The 20550-nt window shown below is 33.5% G+C and overlaps 1 non-coding gene across 1 annotated transcript; it reads right to left on the bottom strand.

Moving 5' to 3' along the window:
* Nucleotides 1–1764: 1764 nt before the first annotated feature.
* Nucleotides 1765–1871, bottom strand: LOC131169497 (small nucleolar RNA R71). The gene has a single exon (XR_009140436.1). It is a non-coding gene; the product is annotated as a small nucleolar RNA R71 (small nucleolar RNA).
* Between the last annotated feature and the right edge of the window lie 18679 nt (nucleotides 1872–20550).

Below are 20550 nucleotides of genomic sequence, written 5' to 3'. Positions count from 1 at the left end.
CATGAGGCATGTGGGATGGCACTGGCAGATTTGCTAACATGGAAAAATTTTCTCTTTTCACACCTTCTACACCTTTTGTCTTTATTCCTTTAGAGACTATTTTTAGGGCAAACCTTGAGGGGATATATAAGCATCATATTCTCATTTTTTACCATAAGGAGAAAGAGAGAGAAAAATCAAAAGAGAAAAGGAAAGAGGGAATCATGCCATTTCTAAGAGGAAGAACACCTGCAGAGTGACGTTTTCCAGCTTCTATTTTCAGAGATTTGGATCTTCTTCTTCTAGGTTCTTTTATTTTTAGTTTATTTTCATGTTTTCTTACTCTATTTCATATTTTATACTTGTAAATACAAGCATGAGTGAATAGATACTTAAGATTTCAAAGTTGGGTGTAATGATTTAAGTTTTATCTGTGGATTTGGACTGGTTTTAACCAAATTTTAGTATATATAAGCTTTTATTCTTATCTTGTGTGCTTATTTACATACCCATTATTGGTACCCTTTGGGTTTTGTTCTTAATCATAGATCAAGAGGTGAAAATCTATGATAGATAATCAAGATAATGAACTTAATCACCTAGTGTTAGAAATAAACTAGTGGGTTAAGAGGAATTTCAAGTTGATTAAAATGCTTAAAGGGTTTTGGGTAATTAAACATCGCATGAGAATGGGGTTTAGTTTCCTTTAAAACACTCTTTAGTTTGCTTGAAAGAGAAATTAAAGGAAATCAGAATTAACTTCCTTCAAACTTGTATTTCCCTTAATCTTGGCTTTGCCTATCCAAATCCTAATGAAATTTACTTCATGAACCTTAACTCCGAAATCAATTTTTACCATTAATTAATTAAATCTTTTGTCACTTGCTAAAATTTTAGTAAATTAGTATAGTGCTTAGAATTTTAATTGCTTAATTCATTATAATTTCCTTATTTTCCCAATTTAATTTGCTGCATCTCTTACTCTATTTTTGGCATAAATTATCGATAGCCCAAATAATCGTGACTTTTATAGTTTGGTACTCAAACAACAAATCTCTGTGGGATGATATCTTTTCTTTACTACTTGAACGACTCGTATAATTGTAGAGTACGCAAGCAAGTTTTTGGCGCTGTTGCTGGGGATTTGTTTTGTTTGATATTAGACGATTGATTGTTTGGTTAATTTGGGCATTTTATTTTTTATTTTAATTTCTCTTCTTTATCATTTTACTTTGAGATTTTCTTATTTTGGTTTTTCAGGTACATATCTTTTATATGAGAAGAACAAAAAGTGTAGAAATTGATTTAATTTTTGATCCTGAGATTGAAAAGACAGCTAAAGCTTTAAGAGCAGAGTCTAAAAGAAGAAAAGCTGAACTCAGAATTCAAAGACAGCAAGAGCAACATTAAGTGCAACAAGTGATAGAAGCTATGGCAAACAACAACAATCGATTAATTAAGGATCATGCTTTTCCTAGTTTTGGAGATTTTAGACCGAGTATTATAAGGCCTAGAGTGGAAGTTTGTCAAATGGTTCAACAATCACAGTTTGGGGGAGGTCCTACTGAGAGTCCACATGTGCACCTTGCACATTTTCTTGAGATTAGTGACATGCTGAAGATAAATGGAGTGTCAGATGATGCCATCCGACTGAGATTATTTCCTTTTTCTTTGAAGGATCGTGCTAGGGAGTGGTTGCATTCATTACCTTCGGGTCCAATAACTACTTGGGATGAGTTGTCACAAGCTTTCTTGGCTTAATACTTTCCTCCTAGCATGACTGCAAAATTGACAAATGAATCAACTTCTTTCAGACTAAGGGATGATGAGAGTCTCTATGAAGCTTGGGAGAGATACAAGGATCTTCAAAGGAGATGTCCACATCATGGAATTCCTAAATGGATGCTAGTTCAACATTACTACAATGGTGTTTCTCCAGCAATTAAAAGTATAATTGATGCATCTTCAGGAGTTGATCTTATGGAAAAGTCAGAAGATGAAGCTTATTCAGCATTGGATAAAACTGCTTACAATAATTATTAATGGAGCTGTGAAAGAAATGAAATGAAGAAGCCACCAGTTGGTGTATATGAATTAGATGCCATGAGTATGTTCAATGCCAAATTTGATGCTTTGACGAGAAAAATGGATAAGTTAAGCACGAAGGTTAACTCATCAATTGGAGGATCTAGTCATACAGAAGATGTTGGTGCGGGAAATATGCATTGTATCAATGATTTTCCTTCCTATGGGCAAGAGTTTGGAAATGAGCAAGTTGATTTTGTTGGGAATTACAATCAGAAACCAGTTGGTAATCCTTTTTCTACTACATATAATCCAGCATGGAGGAACCACCCTAACTTTTCTTGGGGAGGTCGACAAGGGCAGCAACAGAATTATCAACAACCTCCTATTTTTCAGCAACAACAGTAGAATTTTCAGCAAAACAGAGTACCACCTAGATTTCCACCACAAAGGAATCAAAATGCACCTGTTCCAAAACAACCAGTTCAGTCTTCAGACCAAGATTCAATTTTGAAGTCTATGATGGAGAATTTCTTAACTGCTCAACAAAAATAAGGAGAAATGATTCAACAATTAACTTCAAGGATAGACCAGCTTGCCACTTATAACAGGATGTTGGAAAACCAAATAGCTCAACAAGCAAGTTCTTCTTGTAAAGCACAAGGAAAACTTCCAAGTTAACTAGAGAATCCTAGAGAACATTGCAAGGCAGTGATCCTAAGGAGTGGGAAAATTTTGGGAAATAAAAAGGAAGATGAGATAGAAGAGGAAAAGAAGAAAGAAGATGAAGACAAAAATGAATCTATTTTAAATCATAATGAAGTTAATGAGGAAGCAAACAAAAAGAAGAAAGTTGAAAAAGAAGAAGAGGAAAAGTATGTGCCTCCACCACCATTGCCATATCCTCCGTGGTTTCAGAAAACAAAGCTAAATAAGCAGTTCAGGAAATTTTTGGAAGTTTTGAAGAAATTATACATCAACATTCCATTTACAGATGCAATTTCTCAAATGCCCTCATATGCTAAGTTCCTGAAAGAAATTTTTTCAAATAAGAGGAGATTAGAAGATTATGAAACTGTGGCATTAACAGAGGAGTGTAGTGCTCTCTTACAGAATAAACTTCCACCAAAATTGAAGGATCCAGGAAGTTTCTCTATTCCTTGTTACATTGGGGACACTAGTATTGAAAAGGCATTGTGTGATCTTGGAGCTAGTGTAAGTTTGATGCCACTCTTCATTTGTGAAAAGTTGAAGGTAGGAGATTTGAAGCCCACCACCATTTCTTTGCAACTAGCCGATAGATCTATCAAATATCCAGTGGAAATTTTGGAGAATGTGCCCTTAAAAGTTGGAAAATTTTTCATTCCAGTGGATTTTTTGGTTCTTGAAATGGAAGAGGATATTCACATACCTATCATCTTGGGAAGGTCATTTTTAGCCACAGCAGGGGCTATAATTGATGTAAAGAATGGTAGATTGACATTAAAAGTTGGAGAAGAGGAGGTGGAATTTAATTTGAATCAGACTTTGAAGAAACATCATGGAGTTGATCCTTGTTTAAGGGTGGATGTTATTAATGAGATTGCGGAAGCAGAATTTAAGAAAAGATATCCTGAGGACCCTTTGGAGAATTGTTTAGTACATAGTAGAACTAGGGCTAAGCAGAATTCGGTTCAAACCGAAAAATCGAACCGAACTGAGTCAATTTGGTTCAATCGATTCGGTTTAAAATTCAATCGGTTCAATTCGGTTTTACATTATAAAAATTTCGATTATTTTGGTTCGGTTCAGTTTTGAAGAGAAAAAATCGGTTAAACCAAACCGAACCAAATAGTAATTTATATAGTCAAATCGAACTAAGTCAAACTGAATTAATTTTTGAATTGATTTATTTTTATGAAAATTTTATGAATTATATTTAATTATATATATATTAATTGTTTAATGTTATTGATTAATGGTTATTAGGTTCAAACCAAAGTTAAAATTAGACCAAATAACTTGAAAATCAAGTCTAAATTAAAAAATCAATAAAAAATCAAACCTATCGATTTAAATCGAATCGAACCGAAATAGAACGGTTTGGTTTGATTTTGTTTTTTACCCATTTCGATTCGGTTCGATTTCTAAAATTTACAGTTCGATTTTTATAATTTAATTTGGTTCAGTTTGGCTCGAACCGAATGCTCACCCCTAAGTAGAACAACAAAGGATGAAATTCCTGAAGTTGCAGCTTTTGCTCAAATTTTGGAAGCTACTCAAGAAGTTGTAGGAGATCAAGTTTTGCAAGTTGAAGAACTGAAATATGAAGTTGCACACCCATCTTTGCTAGATGAGAAGGACGCACCATAGGTAAACCTCAAACCACTTCCATCTACATTAAGGTATGCTTTTCTTGGACCTAATTCAACTTATCCTGTCATTATTAATGCAAATTTGAGTGATGTACAAGTTGAAAAATTGCTGAGAGATTTAAGAGCACATAGGAAAGTCATTGGTTAGACCATTGATGACATAAAGGGTATAAACCCTACCTTGTGCATGCATAGGATTCTTTTAGAGGATAATTTTAAAGCTACCATAGAACATCAAAGAAGGTTAATTCCTAATATGAAAGAGGTGGTGAAGAAAGAAGTCTTGAAACTGCTTGAAGCTGAGATCATTTATCCTATTTCTGATAGTAGTTGGGTTAGCCCAGTTCATGTAGTTCCTAAGAAAGGAGGTGTGACCGTTGTGAAAAATGAAAATAATGAGTTAATACCTACTAGAATTGTCACAGGTTGGAGGATGTGTATAGATCACAGGAAGCCTAATAGTGCCACTAGGAAATACCATTTTCCCTTGCCTTTTATTGATCAAATGTTAGAGAGGTTAGCAAAACATTCATATTTTTATTATTTGGATAGGTATTCTAGTTTTTTCCAAATCCCAATACATCCTAGTGATCAAGAGAAAACCACATTCGCATGTCCACATGGCATATTTGCATATAAAAGGATGCCTTTTGGCTTATGTAATGCACCAACTACTTTTCAACAGTGTATGATGGCCATTTTCTCTGATTTTATTGAGGAAATTATAGAAGTTTTCATGGATGATTTTTCTGTATATGGTTTTTCTTTTGATAATTGTCTATCTAACCTCTCTAAAGTGCTTAAAAGATGTGAAGAAATAGATTTGGTGCTAAATTGGGAGAAATGTCATTTTATGGTGCAAGAAGGCATTGTTCTTGGACATTTGGTATCACATAGAGGAATTGAAGTGGACAAGGCCAAAGTAGAAGTGATTGAGAAGATGCCTCCATGAATTTCAGTGAAAGGAATTAGAAGTTTTCTTGGGCATGCTTGGTTCTACCGGCGATTTATAAAGGATTTTTCAAAAATTGCTAAACCTCTTACAAATTTGTTAAATCATGATATTCCTTTTAATTTTGACCACACTTGTTTTGATTCTTTTAATAGGTTGAAGGAAGCTCTAACAACAACCCCTATTATGCAACCTCCGGATTGGTCATTGCCATTTGAGATTATGTGTGATGCTAGTGACTTTGCTATGGGAGCTGTACTTGGTCAGAAAAAAGAGAAGAGGTCTTATGCAATCTATTATGCTAGCAAAACTCTAGATGATGCTCAAGTAAATTATGCCACCACTGAGAAAGAATTTTTAGCTGTGGTATTTGCGGTGGAAAAGTTCAGATCATACCTAGTTGGATCGAAAGTAATTGTCTATACAGACCATGCCGCCGTAAGATATTTGATGAATAAAAAAAAAAAGTAAAGCCAAGACTGATAAGATGGGTTCTATTGCTACAGGAGTTTGACTTATAAATTAAAGATAAAAGGGAGCTGAAAATGTTGTGGCGAACCATCTATCAAGGATTAAGTATGAGAGTAAGGATGGAAATGAAGAGGAATTGCCAATTGGTGAGTTTTTCTCGAATGAGCAATTGCTAGTTATTGTTGCTACATTGCCATGGTTTGCAGATTTTGTCAATTACCTGTCATGTGGAGTTCTCCCACTAAATTTGAGCTATCAATAGAAAAAGAAATTTTTGCATGATGTGAAATTTTATACATGGGAGGATCCATTGTTATTCAAGAGATGTAATGATGGCTTAGTTAGAAGGTGCGTGCCTGAAGAGGAAATAGGAAACATTCTAGAGTACTGTCATTCTTCTGATTATAGAGGTCATTTTAGTGTGGATAAAATAGTGGCTAAAATACTTCAAGCTAGATTTTATTAGCCACACATGTTTAAAATTGTGAGAGAATTTATTTTGAGATGTGTTTTAGTGTGGATAAAATAGTGGCTAAAATACTTCAAGCTAGATTTTATTAGCCACACATGTTTAAAATTGTGAGAGAATTTATTTTGAGATGTGACAGATGTCAAAGAGTGGGGAATATTTTAAAGAAAAATGAAATGCCACAACAAGGAATTTTGGAGATTGAGTTATTTGATATTTGGGACATAGATTTCATAGGACCATTCCCATCATCTTTTGGGAATAAGTACATTTTGGTAGGTGTGGATTATATGTCTAAATGGGTTGAGGCCATTGCTTCCCCTACAAATGATGCAAGGGTAGTAGTGAAATTTTTGAAAAAGTTTATTTTCACTAAATTTGGAGCTCCAAGAGTTATAATTAGTGATGGTGGATCTCATTTCTGCAATAAAAAGTTTGAAGATCTTTTGAAGAAATATGGGGTTACTTATAAGGTAGCTACACCTTAGACTAGTAGGCAAGTTAAAGTATCTAATAGGGAATTAAAGAGAATTCTGGAAAAAATTGTTAATCATTCAAGGAAGGATTGGTCATTGAGGCTAGATGATGCATTATGGGCGTACAGGACAACTTACAAGACATCCATTAGAACTACACCTTTTAAGCTAGTCTATGGGAAATCATGTCATTTGCCAATCGAGTTGGAGCACAAAGCATATTGGGCAATCCAAACTTTGAATTTTTGACTTAAATAGTGCTGGAGAGAAAAGGTTACTTCAATTAAATGAACTTGAAGAGATAAGGTTGGATGCATATGAGAATGCCAGGATTTTTAAGGAAAGGCCTAGATTTTGGCATGATAAGTATATTAAAAGAAAGGAGTTTAAAGAGGGTGATATGGTTTTATTCTATAATTTTAAACTTAGACTCTTTCCTGGAAAGTTGAAATCAAAATGGTCTGGTCCTTTCAAGGTCGTCAAAGTTTATCCACATGGAGCTATGGACATTTGGAGTGAAAATTCTGGTCTTTTTAAAGTTAATGGTCAAAGGCTCAAGATTTATATCACAAGCCAGCCCATTGAGAAGGGAACAAGTTGTTTCCTTGATGATCCACCAATTCACTAAATTAAAGAGGGTCAAGCTAATGACCTAAAATTAACGCCTTTTGGTAGGCACCCCAAAAAAAAATTATCCTTATACTTAGTTTTTCTTTTATTTTATTTCATCTTATATCCCATTGAACTCAAATTTGATATTAAAATTTCTTTCGGCAGGTTGGTGGAGATTTTCAAGCAAATGTGTATGTTGAATTGAAAGAATTAATGCCTGGGAAGTTGCTGAACCTTATAATATTTGTCTTCCATGATGCATATTGTTTTTAAACAAAGTCAAATCTGAACTAATTTGAGTTTTATGTTTGATTGCAGCAACATGGTGGAGTGAAAGGCCATTTTAGTTTCAGCATTTTAAGGAAATTAGTGAGAAATATAGGAACTTTCATGGTAATCAATAGCAACATGCTTTTGATTTTACTTTTTAGGTAATTAATTTTGATGTAGTGCACTAAGATTAACATATTTGTCATTGTATATTTTGTGAAATTTCATAATACAATTCTACAGAAATTTATTCATGTGAACAGTGTCTGCAACAGAATTTTATTCCTTGTTCATTAAATTTTAATGATGAGTTTGGGGTTGAATTTGGGTGTTATTCCTTGTGGTGTGATTGTTAATGTGAATATTACTTGAATAATGTTTTAGTTTGTGTTTGGTGGATTGATAGATTTTAATTGTTCTTAGCGATTAATTGGGTTTCAATTGAATTTTGAGTGAAATTTCTGTGCAAATTGTGTTTTGGGTTTGGTTTTAGTGTGTTTAGGATCACATTTCTGGGTTTTATATCAGGTCATTTAACACTAGGTTCAACATGATGTATGCTGGGGGTAGTGTCACCACCAAAACCTATTCTTGGCACTTTAAATTGCTAAAAATGTAAAACCTGCTGAGAGTTTCAAGGGGTCTCACATGCCTCATGTAGCACTTCATGTACAATAACACGGGGCATGTCATTTTTCCCTTTTATTCCAACATGCCTCATGTTATTCATCTTACACCAAATCACACAGGGCATGTCACCCCTCACTATTCTCAACATGCCTCATGTTAGACACTAGGTATATCACCACTTAAACCTTTACCCTAGCCATTTTATCCTATTTCATCTCATCAGCCGCACGACCTAAGCTTTCACTGTTCCTTCCATGGTGCGCACCAAACAGCTTTCAACCCACATACCCAAGCTGCGAGCCATAAAAATGGCTGCTAATAGTAATTCTTCAACCCCAACACCAAACCCTACACCACCCAATGCTCAACCCGAAACACCCATTTCGTCCCCAAATCCCCAAATTCCCGATACGAACCCTAGTTCTCCACCTCGCCAATCCTCTCATTCCATCTCTAATCTCGACAATGCCACCCAAGACACCACATCTCCCTCCCAAAAACACACCAAATCTGCCCCTTCAGCTGTATATGAGACACGAAAAAGAAAGAAACCAGTTCTCCACTCCTCTGCTGCACCAAAATCGCCTAGAGTTATTTCCCCTGGACCTATTAGTGCCAGAACCCGCTCTGCTGCCCAAAATCCTATCTCACCGCAGGTTTCTTCTGCTCTAATTAGGGTACAATCTCCCCTGCATCATTCACCAACAGTGTCTCAAACTGCTTCAGTTATCCCTCAATCTGGAAATTAGGTAAACTCATCTTACCCATGGACTTTTAGGGACTTTGAAATGAGAAAAAATTATGAGGCCCTTGCTAAAAAGAAAATTTTAGACACCAAGTACATTGATGAACAAAGTCTCAAGGAGATAGGGCTTTATGAATCTGTTAGTGAATATTTGGAAAATATAGGTTGGAGTGATTTTCCTAAGATTCAAGAACATGCTTCAAGGGAATTGACAATTGAGTTTTTAAGCTCATTGCAATTGGACTTCCAACCTATGCAAAGTAACCATAGGGACACCATTTCTTTTAGGTGTTTGGGTCAGGACAGAGAACTAGACACTATTCAAGTGAATGCCTTATTTGGTTTTTGTAATGATGGAGCAAAAGTGATAGAGTGGCAAAGGACTATTTATGACCCCCCCTACATTTTGGAAGTCCATTGCACTATATGGGAAATACTACAACCCTAGTTCTGCTAAAGCCTTAGCTATTCAAGACCCTGCTCTGAGATACTTGCAAAGATTCATGTCTTACACTATACTAGGTAGAGGGCACAGTAATGGGGTTGTAGGAAAGAATGATTTATTCTTTTTATGGTGCATGAAAGAGAAGAAAAAAAATAAATGGTTCTTATTTTCTTTACTTTCATATGGAACATATAGTCTCTAAGCATTCAGCTGGCAGTATAGTTATTGGAGGGATGGTGACTGTAATTGCCAAATCATTTGGTTTTAACCCTGACCAGTATGCTATGGTGTCTATGGTTGGCCAGTCTTTTCTAGATAGAATTATTATGACTCAAATGAAAATTTGTGTAAAGAGGGGTGATGTTTATGTGTTGGTAAATGGGGGACATGAGGGTACAGAGCAGCAGCAATCACAGGGTATAGGACAACATACTAATGCTGGTCCTTCTAGCTCACACCCACCTACTGCTGGACAATCAGACTTACTTGTTTTTCTTAAAGATTTGGAAGCAAAAATTGACAGAATGAGTGCAGCCCAGCAGCCTGTTTCTGATGCTAATTCTGATATTGTGGTTGTTTAAAAAGCTTTAGAAGCTGTCTAGTTTTAGAATTTTGTTTTTGTTAATTTCAGTTAGTTTCTGAAACTTTAGTTTTTAATTATGCACATTGGTCGGTTTGCTTTATTTTTCAACTGTTAATTTCCTAATTAGTGGAACTTTTATATGTTTTATCTATTTGTAAATGATTTAATTTTTGTTTTTTTTAATTCTGTTTGTTTCATGAATCTTACGTTGACTTGTTCATTGTTGCTGGCTGCCTTGGCTTTTTTTGCTGTGATACTTGCACTATCTTTGTTATCCAGATTTCTATTGAATTGATCATTTTCTTTAATTTCAGTTTTTATTGACTATTGTAATAGCATTACTGATATTGCTTTTTAATAGTCATATAACTGAATTATTGACAATACAACAGCTGCTCTTATCTTAGCCTTGACAATTCTGCATTTAAGGTAACTTCTAGACATTCATTTGCCACATGCTGACACTGTTTTCCTTTGCCATGCCTCATGCTAAGGGTTATGCTCTCCTATGAGCTATTTGCATTGCCTCAAATTTTCAAAATTTTTGAAAACCCACCGAAATTTTCATGGATCATGACATGCCTCATGTTGATACCCCATATCAGTTCCTTAGCAGTTGGCACAGGGCATGCTAATTTACCTTTGCTTCAACATGCCTCATGCTTTTTGATTAACATGCCTCATGCTCCCAATACTTATGATTCACATGCCTTATGTACATTTTCTGATCATTCACCACTTGGCATGTATGTTCTACATGGTAACTCTATTCCACTCTTTCTTAGTTTATATCTCTCCAAGTTATCATTTATTGATTTCATTGACATTTCTGCCACTTAGATTAAGCCAATGAGGACATTGTCTAATTTGAGTTTGGGGGAGGGCAAAATTTTCACAAAATTTTTAATCCTTTTTATTTACATTACTTAAATTGGATTTCATTTATACTTAGTTACTTAGTTCACATACACCATACACCTATACCATTTAAATATATACACTTTCATATAGATATCATATAGATTATGTATAGTTTTATTTCATTATTTTTATTTTTATTTTTATTTAATTTTTGCATTCATTTTAGGAATCATGGATACATAAAAAAAATATAAATAAATAAATTTTTACCTAATTCTTAGAAGATTGAGAATCATTTTGAAAAAGAATTGAGCTTACCTCAAGATGGGTTTGATGGATTGAAAGTTCCAGATTGGTATGAGGTTATAAGATTCTTATCTAGGTTTATATCTTCTTATCCAAGGGCCACCCAATTAATTACACTGAGTTTTGAGTGCTTAAAGAAAGAAATAACTAATTGTGTCTCACCAATCCTAGAACAAGCCTTCTAAACCTTTCGAGACGAAATTTTAGCATTCACTTGAAAAGAAAAATGATTAAGGTATTCTTCAAATTTTAAACCCACATTTTTAACTTTAACCAACCTCACTTTAAATTTTCCCTTTGAAACCAATTTGAGCCTTCATTTATACCCTTTATTTCCTTGGCACCCATAATTTACCTAGCCATAAACCTAAACACTTACCTACCCTTCATGACAATAATTTGTTTAAGAGATAGATTTAAAAAAAAAAAAAGGTATATAACAATCAAGTGGGAGAAGTACTAACATAAAATTGGCTAGCAATCACATCACGTTGCAAAAAAAAAAAAAATTATTTACCACCCAAGTATACAAAGAAATGAGTTTGGGGGTAGATTAAAAAGGGATAATTGCAATGCAAAATTCAATGTTATTTATGTAGTCCCTAAAAGAGTTGCAAAAACTGTATGCTAGCATTGGTGATTTATTATAAAGTTCTTCCTCCCATTAGATTCTTAAAATAAAAATAAATAAATAAATAAAAATAATAATAATAAAAGAAAAGTGTATCTTGATCTTTTTTACAATTTACTTATTCTCATATATTGCTTCTCTTTTACCTTTTCTTTGTTAGCCACACTATTTCCCTTTAACCCCATAACATCCATTAAAAGTCCTTTTGATCTCTTGATTGTGTTTTGCTACATTAGTAGAGATTGAATTAGTTGGTTTGCCTATGGGATTGGCACATTATTCATCCATTTAAACTATTTCCATCATCATTTGAGACACTTTAGTTTATGGATTGTTTTAGAGCCTATTTTAGCATGATTTCTCTATGTAATTGATTGGTTTGGGTTTAATGGAATGAATAATTGACCCAAGGCTAAGCGATGATAACTTTGGTGAGAATTGAATTCCTTATATCTTGAAGGTGGGTATATGGTTTGTTGGTGGCTAGAGGTAAGTTTGAAAGCTTGAATGAGTGATTTTCATGAATCTAAGAAAAAGGTACCCCAATTGCTTATAATTGTTTTTAATTTGCTTGAGGACAAGCAAAGATTTGAGTTTGGGGGAATTTGATAAACCCATTTTATATAGATATTTTAGGGTAGTTTTGCATCCATTTTGCCTTTTTAGTTTAGTAATTTTATGCTCTTAATGCTTATTTTAGTTAATTTATTAATTTTAGTTTCATTATATTTGATTTTTGAAATTTTAATGTTTTTTATAGGTTTTAATAAGGTTTAAAGGCAAAAAGGTCCATATAGAAGAAATTCAAAGTGATTTGGAAGCTTAAAGTAGTGTGAAAAATGAAGAAAATTTGTTTAAAGAATAAGACCAGCCAAGACTTTCAAGGGCCTCAACATGCCCCGTGTTGAGGGTCATGTGAAAATAAGAGTTAGCCAGCAAGAATCCACATGAGGCATGTAAATTCACACCAGGTCATGTAAACAGAGATTTTGAAACAAAACACGCCGAAAGTTTCAGAGACTCCCACATGCCCCGTGTAGCTGGTCATGTAGAATCTAAAGGCTCCTCCTCTTAATCAACATATGGCATGTTAAAAAAAAACTTGAATCAACATGAGGCATGTGGGATGGCGCTGGCAGATTTAATGGCATGGAAAAATTTTCTCTTTTCACACCTTCTACACCTTTTGTCTTTATCCCTTTAGAGACTATTTTTAGGGCAAACCTTGAGGGGATATATAAGTATCATATTCTCATTTTTTACATAAGGAGAAAGAGAGAGAAAAATCAAAAGAGAAAAGGAAAGAGGGAATCACGCCATTTCTAGGAGGAAGAACACCTGCAGAGTGACATTTTCCAGCTTTCATTTTCAGAGATTTTGATCTTGTTCTTCTGGGTTCTTTTATTTTTAGTTTTATTTTCATGTTTTCATGCTCTATTTCATATTTTCTACTTATAAATACAAGTATGACTGAGTAGATACTTAAGATTTCAGAGTTGGGTGTTATGATTTAAGTTTTTTCTGTGGATTTGGACTGGTTTTAACAAGATTTTAGTATATATAAGTTTTGATTCTTATCTTGTGTGCTTATTTACATACCCATTGTTGGTACCCTTTGGGTTTTATTCTTAATCTTAGATTGAAGGACCGAGAAGTGAAAATCTATGATAGATAATTAAGATAATGAACTCAATCATCTAGTGTTAGAAATAAACTAGTGGGTTAAAAGGAATTTTAAGTTGATTAAAATGCTTAAAGGGTTTAGGGTAATTAAACATCACATGAAAGTGGGGTTTAGTTTCCTTTAAAACACTCTTTAGTTTGCTTAAAAGAGAAATTAAAGGAAATCAGAATCAACTTCCTTCAAACTTGTATTTCCCTTAATCTTGGCTTTACCTATCCAAATCCCAACGAAATTTACTTCATGAACCTCAACTCTGAAATCAATTTTTACCATTAATTAATTAAATCTTTTGTCACTTGCTGAAATTTTAGTAAATTAGTATAGTACTTAGAATTTTAATTGCTTAATTCATTATAATTTCCTTATTTTTCCAATTTAATTTGTTGCATCTCTTACTCTATTTTTGGCACAAATTATCGATAACCCAAATAATTGTGACTTTTATAGTTTGGTACTCAAACAACAAATCTCTATGGGACGATATCTTTTTTTTTACTACTTGAATGACCCGTATACTTATGGAGTACGCAAACAGAGGCCAGCTATCAGGCTTGTAAAGCCAGAAATAAGGTTAGGCACAATGGCCAATGGGTAGGCGTACAGCCTGTAGAACAATCATATCAGACATATATTGCTAGTTCATGATTTGCTCTGTAAGCAGTACTGCTATCTGTGGTCCTTAATTGGTATACCAATCGATCCAACTATATAAATATAAGCCTAGGTTTACTATGGGCAATTTAATACCATTAAGCATTCATAGTTTTATTATTTCATGCTATGTACTATTAAGGGTTCATAACATATTGTTATTTCACTACATGTACTATCTATGCTTTATACCATTTTCATTTCATTATAATGGGAACATAAATCCCAAGTACATATTCATATAACTTATGTATTTATTACTCTCATTATTTTGTGTCATATCATAGTATTGTTATTTTATATATGATGGAACATAAGTTCCAAGTGTGTTTTCATATGACTTATGTGTTTAACAAACTATTTAGATAATTTACATTTTATGTATTAACTGATTTCATGTCACCTTATAATTGAAAAGTGGGTCCCACATACCTATTTCATGTAATTTAGCATGTAGTGACTTATTAGGGATAAGTCAATGATTTATTTCAAGAACCTTTCTTTAGGTTCAGCTTTTCTATCTTATTTTTGCATATCAAATTGAATAATTTGTGACTACTGTTTGACTACACTTCCTTAATGGAAGTTTGTCCTCTATGTCTTATCTTTATTTTTCTTTTTGAATCATGTCATTTGAATTTATAGAACTCAAGTTATGGTCAAATAACCATAACTAGTTCATTTCCATATTTTGGTTCCTCAACTAGGCAGCTTTTGGACTTAAATTTACCTAATTAATGGAACATATTGCAGTCACTTTTAGGCTTAGTGATCTTCATAGAAATTGTTGCCCTATGTCTTATGATCATTGAGAAATTTGAATCACATTTTTTTGAGTTTTGTGGAATTATTTATGGTCAATTAACTGACTTGGATTCATGTACCTTATGCCAACAAGTGTTCAGTTTAAGTCAGTGAATGTAGGTCAATTTTTAAGATTCTTATATTCATAATTTGAGGAAGGTTTCTAAAATAACGTTGTAACCTTGTTTCTTAGGTTTCTAGAAAGGTATGGCTCATCCCAATTGGATTTTTCTAGTGGGAGTTATGACTAAAAGACTATTCTGGGGTCAAGTGAAATTTGGTCAGATTGCAGGTTTTGATGTAGTGACTTGTTCTAACTATTTGACCTAGTTCTCTTGATTTTTGGGTTTTGGTCAAAATACCAAATTTGTAGATCTATATCTTGTGGAAATTTTGCCACTAGTTTCATTACATTTGAGTTCTTGTAGACCATGTTATGGCCATTTTTCCAAAACTGGTCGGGTGAGTTTATGTTCAGCAGTTTCTGGACAATCTAATTCTGGACAGTTTTGTGACCCAACTTGGGCTAGCAATTTGGTTTGGTTTTTGGCATTTTTGGGTTCTATGGTCTTCATGAAAATTGTATCCATATGTCTAATCTTTCCAATGGTATAAAATTCAGGTCATTTGGACCTGTTTTGAGTAAGTTATGGCCAAAAGACTGATTACTATTCATATGATCAAATTCTGGGTTCACATTTTAAGCAATCTGAATTTGGTCACTTTTTGGGTCACTTTCTAGGCAAAATTTTGGCATGACCTCTACATGAAAATTAGTCTATTATAGGTCATATTTCACCTCCAACTGGCCTCATACCAATTGGAGTCACACAATTTCATTTATAACCTAAAATGTATACTGCCCTCAACAAATACAACCTGCAAAAAATAGCACTCCCAATAATTCATTTCTCCTCCAACTTCCTTACTTCAATTTGAAATTCAAGGCACTTCTAAATATCATCAACACTTCTCAACAATCCCAATTGCAAGGTATAATACAAAAGTACCAAAGTTAGGCCAAACCCTAACTCACAATTTCAATCTCATGAAATCTCAATGTAAATAAACTTCTAATACTTATAAATGCATCAACCAATATCACTAAATCAATTTATATACATTAAATCATCAAAGTCCATCACTTACCATGGGTACCGAAATTCACTCCCAAAATTTCTCACCAATTTCTTTTAATTTCTTACAAATTTCACTTCATCTTAACCTTATTTCAAAGTTAATAAAGTGAGAAAGGAAGATTAGGCACTAACCTCTTGTGACTCAACTTCAAACTTCAACTTTTTTGCTTCTTATGGGTATCTAAAGCTTCCTTATGGTGTGGGCTAAATTTTTAATGAAGGGGGCTATGGGTTTTAATGGGTAAATGAGGGAGGATTCAAGCTTGAAGCTTGAACAACAATGGAGGAAAAGGAACCAAGGCAGCCAGCTCCAAGGAGAGAGAAAAGAGGGAGGAAGAAGATGGTTGGTGGCTCTTGTCATCTTGTGTCTATATATATATATATATTTTTTTTTATTGTACTTTATTTTTATTTTATGTCATAAGCCTTTTTTATTTTATTTTCTTTTCTTCTTCTTTTCTTTTCTCATTTTCTAGTTCATTTCATAAATTTTTAATTTATGTTAATTATTTTATTCTCTCAATTTTTAATTTGACATTTAGGTCAAAATTCACTTCTGGAGGGTGAAATGACCAAAATGCCCTTCGGGGTGCATATCGGGTTATTTTTATTATTTTTATACCAATTAATAAATTCTCTAAATTTTATTTTATTTTCTCTAAATTTTCTTTAACATCTTTAATGTCTTTTTTACTTAAATAAACCTTAAAATTGGGTCCAAAATTATTTCCTATATTTATTAAATTTTCTTTACATTTATTTCATTAGTTTAGGTCTCTTCACTATAGTTTAAGTGTGGTTTCAGACATTCTGATTGTCCGAATAGACATTAATCGCTGAAACAGTAGAATGTACGAACTACCTACGATGAGAGCGTTACAATTATGGGCAAGGCATGATCCATAATTAGTGATAGAGAATAATGTTGTCTCATAGGAATATGAAACTATGCTTGATGAGTATGAGGCTTATTGGAAATAAAGAGCAAAACAATTTTGGTTGAGGGAAAGGATTCAAATACTAGATTCTTTCATTCTCAGGCATTAGCCAGGAAACATAAAAATTCATTGTTGAAATTAAAAGATGATAGGAGGGTTTAACGTGAATGGGGTAATGGGTTGGAGGATGTTATTATAATTATTTTTCAAATTTGTTTTGATATTCTGATTGTGTAAGGGAGCCCATTTTTAATGTTGTTGGTCGAGTAATGATTGATGTATAGAATAGGATGTTGGATGCTGAGTTTACACCTATGAAAGTTAAAAAGTATTCTTCTCTATGCATCTAGATAAGTTGCTCGGTCCTAATGGTATGAATCTAGCCTTTTATCAAAATGTTTGGAATATTATTAGAGGTTACTTCTACTTGTTTAAGCTATCTAAATTTTTGTGTTTTGCCCGTTGAGTTGAATTTGACCAATATAGTGTTAATCCCAAAGAAGAAAAGCCTGTAGTCTATGTCTGATCTTTGATTAATTTCTTTATGCAATTTTCTTTATAAGATTATATTTAAGATGTTAGCTAACAGACTAAAGGAAGTTTGCCTAAAATCATTTTCCTTTTTTAGAGTGCTTGTACCTAGAAAATGAATTACTAACAATAGTATGATATCATATGAAATTGTACATTTTTTTAAAAGTAAAGAAATAGGGGAAAGGGATTCAAGTGGAATTATAGACTGATCTTGTAGCTGTGGTTTCAAATTTAGTATGGAAATAATTTTCATTTGCTTAGGTAAAGAGAAAATGCAGATGGAGGTTAAAGAAAATGGAGATTATTATTATTATTAACATTTTCTCAAGGTTTTCATTTTGAGTTTTTATTTGAAAAAAGAAAGACCATTTTCTATTTTTGTAAGGCATATGATCATATAGAATGGGATTATCTTTCAGGTGTGCTGAGCAGTTTAGGGTTCTCTAATATGTGCATTAAGTAGATTATGATGTGTGTTTGTTCGATTAAGTATTCTATTGTTCATAATGGTCAAGTTTTGGGCCCTATCATTCCAGCTAGAGGGTTGAGGCAAGGAGATATTATGTCTCCTTACCTTTTTATATTGTGTGTAGAAGGTTTATTAGTTATATTGTGAGGAAAGGAGAATAGAGGTTTAATTCATAGGTGTTGGGTTACTCGGGGGGCTCCTTTTATTTCTCACTTATTTTTATGGTAATGATTGTTATTTTGTTCTTTAAGGCTAATGCTAATAAAAGTCAACGGGTTAAGGATGTGTTGGATTTGTAAGTGAATGCTTTTAGCCAAGTGATAAATTACCAAAAATCTTAAGCTCCTTTTAGTTGTAATTGTAATGATGAGGCTCAAAAGGTTGTAGTCCAGATCTTACAAGTGGAAGAAACAACAGAGCTAAGTTATTATTTGGGGCTGCCATCTATTGTACAAAGGAATAAAAAAGCAGCATTTGGTTATATTAGAGATAAAATCTAGAGTCACTTGTAAGGATAGAAGAGAAAAATGCTTTCCCTTGTCGGGAAGGAGGTTTTGCTGAAATTAGTGGCTCATGCTATCCCTTTCTGTGCTATGAGTATGTTCTTATTACCTCTTTATCTTTGTGCTAAATTGGAGCATATGATGAATTCCTTTTAGTGGGGTGATGGGAAGGATGGTCATACAAGTATTAGATGGCATAAATGGGATTTTATGTGTAACACCTCTATGTTCGGTAGTGCGTTCTTCTGTTTCGGTGACCAGTGTCAGTCCGGACAGTTAGAATGCCTAGAACTATATTTAAAAGTTAGTGAGGAGACATAAAATAATGAAATACAAGAAAAGAAAATACAAGAAAAACAAAGGAAAAATAATAGCAATGAAATGTAACCAAGTTAAACGAGCCAAAAACCATAGCGAGGGGTGACCACACCGGAAAGTTGTGACGTAGACCGTTGACCAGCCCTGAACCGCGGGGAACCCTAGAAAATATTTTTAAGACTTAAATGAACATCTATTGAAGTATAAATTTCATTAGAAATATCAAAGAAAAATTAATTAATTAGTACAAAGAAAAACGAGAAATCGAGAAAATAACAAAATTCGGTGTTACCGAAAAATCGGGAATACAACCCGAATAGGGGCATTGTGGTCATTTGACATCCCGAGTTTCCTTTTGACCTAAATGTCCATTAAAAATAAGTGGTATTGAATTTTGAAAATCCCATGAAAAAAAAAAAAGAAATTAAATGTCAAATACAATTTATGAAAAGTGAGGGGTAAAGATTAGGATAATTAAAAGTTTAATATCTTAATATTTAATCAAGTTAGTGGACATTAAGTGGCACAATATAAAGCACCTAAAGACACCTAAGTGGGTAGAATTTCCCACTAACAAACCCATTTTCTTCACTTCCATTCTCTATAGCCGAATTGAAATTCCTTCCAAAACTCCATTGACGTCCATGTGTGGAACTTCATCCACCTATGTTCAAGCCATGGTTTGCACAAGAGTTCTTCATTAAAGTTAAAGTACACACCTTGGCAGCATACTAGGAGAAGAAAGATAAATTTTGGTGGAGTTTTGAAGAAGTCCTAAAGAGGTAAGTGTGTATTTTTCAATCTTGCTTCATTAAACTTTGAGTAGATGTTGTGGGTAGTTGATTTATGGAAGAATTTTTGAAGTTTGATGTTTTAATGGTGGTACGCCATTTTGGCAGCCATGGAACCTCACCATGAACAGCTTGTCCTTGCATGGAGATGGTTGTTTGAATATTGATTTAAATGTTTAATTGTATTGAAGTTGAATTCCATGTGTAAGGTTTGATTTGTAAGCTTGAAAAGTGAAAGTGGAAATTGATGGGTATGTGTAAATTTGTGGCAGCCTCATGAAGAAGATTGAAGTATTTAAGTTCACGAAATATTGTTAAATTATGTTGCTTATGGTGGCAGCATGTGTATGTAAATAATTGTTTGGATTTGGACATGTAAATGAGGTGTGTTCATGTGGTTAAATTGTTATAATTGGACTTTGAAAATTCTGAGTTATAATGTGTATGTTGAGAATGGATACAAGCTGCCCAAAATGACCAAAACGTAATGTAAAGTGTGTTAATGGTATGGTACAAACCAGAATTGGCATGAGAGGATTAGCTTGGTAAGTATAGAATATGTAATTGGTAAGTGTTTGAAAAGGATGTTGAGGGCAGTGAGCAAATAGGCCTATAACCCTAAGTATGTGACTCCAATTGGTATGAGGCCAATAGGAGGTGAAACTAGGCACAAAATGTGCCAACTTTCATGAAGAAAGTCTACCTAAATTCTGTCCAGAAAGTAACCTTAAAAATGATCAAATCCGGATTAGTGACTTGAAAGCCTGGAAATTGACCATTTGGGCAGCAGTTAGTTTTTTTTACCATAACTTACTCAAAACAGGTCCAAATGACTTGAAATTTTTACCATGAATAGTTCAGACATAGATGTACAATTCTTATGAAGACATAAAAGCTTATAAATGGCCAG

The sequence above is a fragment of the Hevea brasiliensis genome, chromosome 1 (assembly GCF_030052815.1).
Source record: "Hevea brasiliensis isolate MT/VB/25A 57/8 chromosome 1, ASM3005281v1, whole genome shotgun sequence".
Classification (NCBI taxonomy): domain Eukaryota; kingdom Viridiplantae; phylum Streptophyta; class Magnoliopsida; order Malpighiales; family Euphorbiaceae; genus Hevea; species Hevea brasiliensis.
The sequence above is the reverse complement of the archived record's forward strand: the minus strand, read 5'-3'. Positions and strand labels throughout refer to the sequence as shown.